This window comes from Homarus americanus, unplaced genomic scaffold (genome assembly GCF_018991925.1).
Source record: "Homarus americanus isolate GMGI-L3 unplaced genomic scaffold, GMGI_Hamer_2.0 scaffold32090, whole genome shotgun sequence".
In the NCBI taxonomy this organism is placed as follows: Eukaryota; Metazoa; Arthropoda; class Malacostraca; order Decapoda; family Nephropidae; genus Homarus; species Homarus americanus.
This window is the reverse complement of record NW_024752519.1, coordinates 5,067-11,738: the sequence shown is the minus strand read 5'-3', so window position 1 is coordinate 11,738 and position 6,672 is coordinate 5,067. Positions and strand designations below refer to the sequence as shown.

Below are 6,672 nucleotides of genomic sequence, written 5' to 3'. Positions count from 1 at the left end.
CTTCCGCCAATTTCCCTGCAATTCCTCTACCGCGCGACTTCTTTAAAATCCCCGTCGCATCCGTTTCTCACAATTACGCCGACTCGGCACTGACGAGTCAATTCCTTTAATACCCTACAAAATATATCATTCGTTGTCCCCCCACCACCATCCTTATCACCTTTTACTTTATATCTTCACTAATATATAACTACTCTCTCTGTCCTAAAAAACCCACCAAATAGTCATCATTTCTCCATTCTTATCGGTTACCACAACAACACCATCTATGTCGGTCCGATCTCCCCCGTTCTTTTACTTTCAAAAGGCGCGCTTCCCCGCCGCCGCCGCGTTCTCTCGTATTTACGCTGCCGTTATTTACGGATGCGTCCCGCCACAAATGACGTGCGCGCCGCATTCCGTGACGTTCTACGATCGTAATCATCTCCCCAAATTAGTGCAAACACCTAGTGATCACAGGCAACATCTTCAATAAATTCATTCTCGACATGTATCGACTTCCTCCGTCTTCGCAGAGTCGGTCTCTAAAAACAATACTACAAACATTATAACAATCGTTACAAACAACACGTACATTCATTTTACACGTTAAATCGTCTTTACAACAATCACGCCGGCCCGACATTGATGCGTGTCTCCTTCTGCGTTGACGAGTGTCTTCCCGCACTCGGGAGTGTGGCGTTCTTCCCGTGTTCCCGAGCATCTTCCTCGCGCGTCGACCGGTGTCTTCGTCCGCAGTGGACGAGCGTCTTCGTCCTCGGTTCCCGAATGTCTTCGTCCGGACCGCTCTCGTGCGCCGACTGTACGAGCCGTCTCCGACTCGTATCGGCGCGCTCCTCCGCAACTGAAACGGACAAATTACTGTCAAAATATATCGACAATTATCTACTATTACAAATTATACTAATTCCCAAACAAACTTCATCTAAGTTCATTCTTTCTACAGTATACCTATACACAAACATATCTACACACTATTGCCAACTAAAACACACAGGCATACTCGACTACCCCACAATTACGTCCCGCACAAATTACTCCTCCCGCTCGTGCCGTACGCGGGCGCCGACGTCGCGCTCTGCCGTATCTCCGTAAATACCCGCGACCCCGTCGCCTAATACAAAATCAAACTCGACGCTCCTCCACCCGTCGGTACGGTGTGCACGTCGCCACCTCCCATACTTAACGATTATCAAAAAACATACAATATACCTATACATAACATAATATTAATTGTACATATTCGTACCATTCCCAAGAACTCGAGAAATCTATAAGACGATTGGGAAAGTCCACTCGATCCGGACCGGTGTACTTTACGACCGAATGTACGTCGTGCTCTCGAGGTCGTACCATTTACGTCTGTGAACGTCCGGCGAACGTAACTTCCGCAGATGTCGCGTAAAAATACGCGACGACGGAGATCCGGTACGAGGATAAACGTGTTGGCGGTGAACCAAAAACTATACGGCGAGTTCTGCTATAACGCGTGTTTTGACGACGCGATTTATGAATTGAGAAACGATATTTGTAAGACGCGAACTCGTTTGCTCCGACGCGATTCCACTCGAACGATTGTTATGGCTTCGGTTCACGTTCGACATCGCGTGTTCAATTGAGTCGTGTGTTTTGTTTGTGAACAATTGCAGAAATAATGTATGTAATATTTATGTATACAGTATACCTATATATTATAAGTCAATTGTAAAATTTTAAATAAAAGAGACAATCAAATTACATAACGTTTTACACCGGCGCTCTCTTTACATCACACAGTGTTTACGGTTCACGTTCGACATCGCATATTCAATTGATTTGTGTGTTTTGTTTGTGAAGAATTGCAGAAATAATTTATGTAATATTTATGTATACAGTAAACCACTCACAAGGTCCTACAGTGACAACAAAGGGAAAGTGACCTCGACTGTGACCGTCTGTGCCTATTTTTAGCCGTCCTTGTGGTCGGTAATGCATATCGGTATATTTACTGATCATAATACTTATCTCCTATAAATAATTCATTTGAAATTTATTTTTGGGCAAAGAATATTCGGTAAATGACTGCGTTAATTCTTGAAACTACCCACATTGGTAAATTTAGGACATAAATGATGAACGGAAGTCACGTCACGGATTCGGAGTTTGGTCCTTAACGATCGCCATAAATGTACATTACCGGGTATAATGGTAGCCTCCCTTTTTCCAGAAAAAAGTATATAAATTAAAGAAAATACTTGCAGCATATTTAATATATTACAGTATATTATAAATAAATAAATCAACAAATAAATTCAAATTCCCTTATCATCCTGTGTTATAAACAGAAATACTCGAGTCCCCGAGCGAGTACACAAAAAGAAAACGCACGACCGACACATCCTCGAGTGGATAGAGAACGGACATCTCTACTGGGGGACTCGAACGTTTCTCGTGTTTTGTGGGCGCTGTAGCATAATATGAATATGTAAATTGTAAAAATTTAAATAAAAGAGAAAAACAAAATAAGTAGCGTTTAAAGTGTACTTTACATTGTGGCTTGGCGCAGGGTTATGCAGTGTTTACAGTTCACGTTCGACATCGCAAGTTCAATTGATTTATGTGTTTTGTTTGTGAAGAATTGCACAAATAATTTATGTAATATTTATGTATACAGTATACCTCTACAGTATATGTAAAATTTTAAATAAGAGAAAAACAAAATACATAGCGTTTTAGACCCGCGCGCTCTGTTTACTCCACACTTTGTTTGAAACACGTGTGAAATTTTTAAATGTCCTCGGTGATTACTGTTTCTCCAATTTTGTGACTATGGAAAAGAAGAATATCTCTGGGAAGCACTCTGGTGATCATAAAAGAAAGGCTATAACACTCGAAGAAAAGCTTGATGTTTCATGACTCCTCAACATCAATCTTCTCCCCCATCAAGTTATATTCAGATTTTTTCAAGGTAAAGTGTAACATTTACTGTATGATTTCAATATTAGATATGAATGTAACATTTATTTAGACTGTACTACGAAATTTTTGTCGATTTGGAGTAATCTGCACCTAACCCTATTTTCTCCATAAGCCCTGTCATTTCTATTACACGAATTTCTATAACACGATGTTTTACAAGAACACAACTATCGCATTATAGCAGAACTACCCGTACTCGAAAGGAAACGTCTCGTATGCATCCGCGTAAACTCGATACGCCTCGTCTCCTCGGGACGTGTACGGCGATGAGGATAATCTTACGTCTGCGTTCAAATGGTGCAATGTGTCTGAGGAGGATCCCTAATTACACTTTTAAGGGAAGTGGATATACCCACGCCACGAACTTTCGGCTTCTGTTCCGAGGGATCGTCCCGTGTACCCGCCTCCGGCGTGCCGCGTTCCTATTATGACCCGCAATGTGCATACAATAACGCCTACTTGCAATACAGTATAAAACATAGGACATAAATACATATACCTCATCCTCCATTACAAGCTACTACATTCTTAACCCTTACACCCAGGTGACGTTCCACAACGTCCATCTGGTCTCCCCTTTGTGGAGGAGGGGGTGGGGAGAATTCGTCTTGTTTCTCGATTTATCCCAATAGGAAGGGAGGGGGAAGTGCCAGCAGCACCCTAACCCTTGGCTTATGGGTTAAACTCCCATTTTTTAATCATACTTTTCATATTGTATCCAACACTTTTAGACCAGATATGACACCTTCAATTCTATATCTCTATGCTAAATTAAGTACTCTCCTTATAACACTTGTAATGTCCGTCCCTCTTCCCTCTACGCATTTTCGATGGCACCCGAGTCTCATCGTCGGTCGCATTTTCATTTCTCCCTCGTTATCTTTACGTTCTACTCTTTTACTCGTAAATTCCTGTATCATTTCCTCTCGGTGACCGGTCAAAACTTCCTTCGATATTTCGTCGACGACGCGCCGCTTAATAAATTCTCGTCTCCCTTAAAAACCTTCCACTTACTCTACGCAATTCCTACGGAGACGCCGAGGCACGCCACATACGCATTCCTATTCTTCAGAGAACCATTAAGTAAATACCGTACACTGCGATATAAACATTACAATACGGCGTCGTCCGACATTCTCACCCGCGGTTCGAGCGGCGTCCTCGGCCGGGGTCCGTCGAGTCGCCGGTCCGCACAAAAATGACGTTTCTGACTCCCGCCGGGTGACTGCAAATGAAAAATTAAGGTTAAAAAATATACATAGTCAATTAGGCATGCAAATTATACATGAACCCTTGACACCTAACCCAAATATCTGAGTACATTCTCTAAAGACCTGGATACATTTGCCAAACATACACTTTCCATTGGAAAATCTTACATACTTAGGCAGCCACCAAACGGGGAGATACCACCTCCGCAGACAATATTGGAAGCGTAATGTGTCGTCCGTGGTAGATCTTCCTGCTACGTGGCATCCCTAAAATTGTGACCGAGTCCCGGGTCGCTCGTCTGACTCTCTGCCTCGTTAACACTCGATTGTTTCTCTTACTATTGACAACACAACATAAATATATTGTTCCTCACTTTTGATTTTTTTTTCCATTTTGTATTTCTTTAAGGTTCTTCAGTATTATTGTTACATATAAACTAGGTTACCCCATATTTATGGCAATATGTTATATTTTACTTGTGGAATAAAGCGCCACTTTGAATGCGCACGTGTGTTTTGGTTTCGTTTTTACGGACGGTCCCGAAAATATACCGGAGAGAGCGTCGTCGTTTGTGTCGTCGTCTGAGCCTCTCGCATCATATTTCGTTGATATCCACCAAAAATGAACACTGTAACTTCAACAATTATTATTATTATTACATTTTCGCCCCGATGTGGGTCGGTGACCCGTGCCCGGGTGGGCTAATTCCCATAAAAAAAATACGTATTATTTATTTACTTTGCACTCTTATACGTACGAGTGTCGACGAAATTAATCTGCCGTTATTTACGCGATCTCATTTCTTGCGCACTTTCGACGGTTCGACGCGTGCCCTCGTTCTACTCCGGATGCACGTCAAATACCCGACGACGACGACGACGACCCCTCCGGGAACGTCGTAGCGTCGACCTCCGGCGCGCCCCGCGACGAGAAGACCGCTCCGGAATTTCGACGAGACGTCACGTCGAACGGCGCTCCGGACTATACCCTCGACGATGACTGCGAGTGGCCTCGGACCAAACCCCACGCCTCCCGAGACACGGTCGAGTGAGGCTTCGGTCTCCGTGCTCGCCGATCGCCGCAATATAATACCAATTAAAACACTGCACTGTATGGCAAGTCTACCCTACAATGAATCCCCAAATCTGCTGTACCAAACATTCACTTGCCTAAAACGGTTAGCACAGACACATCCACCCAGGCAAAAGAGGGGACTTCAATCGACTACTCTTGTTACCGACGACGAAATGTACGGCGGAGGAGCCGCGCGCTCGGTCCGTGGGCGTCAAACCCGAGCGTTCCTTTAATCGCGGGCTGTGGTTCCGCCGGAAGATGCCGTTCCTTAATTTCTGCAACGTGAAAGCCCGTCCTCCCAATTTCTCGCACGGCAACCGCCGGACGCGACCGCCTGCCGATGCCCTCTGGGTCCCACGCCACCCAAACAAACCCACCTAACTTTAGTAAATGGAAACGTACGTGCCCGAGAGAGGCGTACGAGTATTCTACGCGTGTCGCCGCATTATTCTCCCGCCGAATGCATTCGCCGCTGCGCATTTCGATGCGTTTTCCATTGAAGGACTAGGGTGTGGTTAGCAAATTATTTGTTCCTCTAATTGACATATATACAACTTATAAACCCTTCTTCACACTCACAATTTATAATTATAGTCACATATTTTATAGCAAACTCCAATAAACTTATCTAATATTTATCCCATTAATATCAACACTAATAACTGGTCACTTCGACTAAGTGTGTGTAGTGTAATTGTAATCACACAAAATGTTACATTATTAATAAGGTGACCATCATATACTATAAAACTTATTAAATAAACCAATAAAACACAAGTGGAAGGAACGAGAGGTGATAGGGAAGGGATAGAGGGGTGGTAGGTGGCAGAAGGATAATAGATAAGGAAAGGAAGAGTGGTACGTGAAGAAAGGGAGGGGGGACAAATGGTGGGATAGAGGGGTGGAAGGGAAAGGAAGAGTGGTAAGTGGAGGGAGGGATACATTTAGCTGGAGGTAGAGGGAACAAGGTGGTATAGGCCGCCAAACCATCCGCTAATCTTTAACGCCGTGGTACTGGAGCTTCCGCCTTCGAAAGTGCCGGAGCGCGTCGCCGCCGTCGTTTTGGGGGTCGACCGTCGGGCAAGTTTTAGCATTCATACTTAATGAAATACCGTACATTACAAATACACGTATAATATGACCTTAAGCTAAAATAACTATTGACTGAGCTTTAGTTATAGCATCCATAAACGTAGAAAAACACGTACGATATTCTCGACGATCGTCTTACGTCGGAGAGCGGCACTCGCCGACCCGTCTCCGGAGCGGCGATCCACGGTCGTTCTTCGTGTCCGTCTCCCGGATCGCGCTTCCGCTGCCGTTGCCCGAGGCGACTTCTTCTGTGGGTTAAGTTTGTGGATCGTAACTACTATTGCCAGAAAATGCACATACTGCACGCCAGACTACGTAAACAGTACTTTCGCGAAC

General features: G+C 44.2%; 1 long non-coding RNA gene across 1 annotated transcript; it reads right to left on the bottom strand.

Moving 5' to 3' along the window:
• Positions 1 to 346: 346 nt before the first annotated feature.
• LOC121855126 lies at positions 347 to 6,162 on the bottom strand. Its single transcript, XR_006086719.1, has 2 exons — positions 4,100 to 6,162; positions 347 to 844 (listed from the first exon to the last, which is right to left on the bottom strand). It is a non-coding gene; the product is annotated as an uncharacterized LOC121855126 (long non-coding RNA).
• Positions 6,163 to 6,672: the final 510 nt, after the last annotated feature.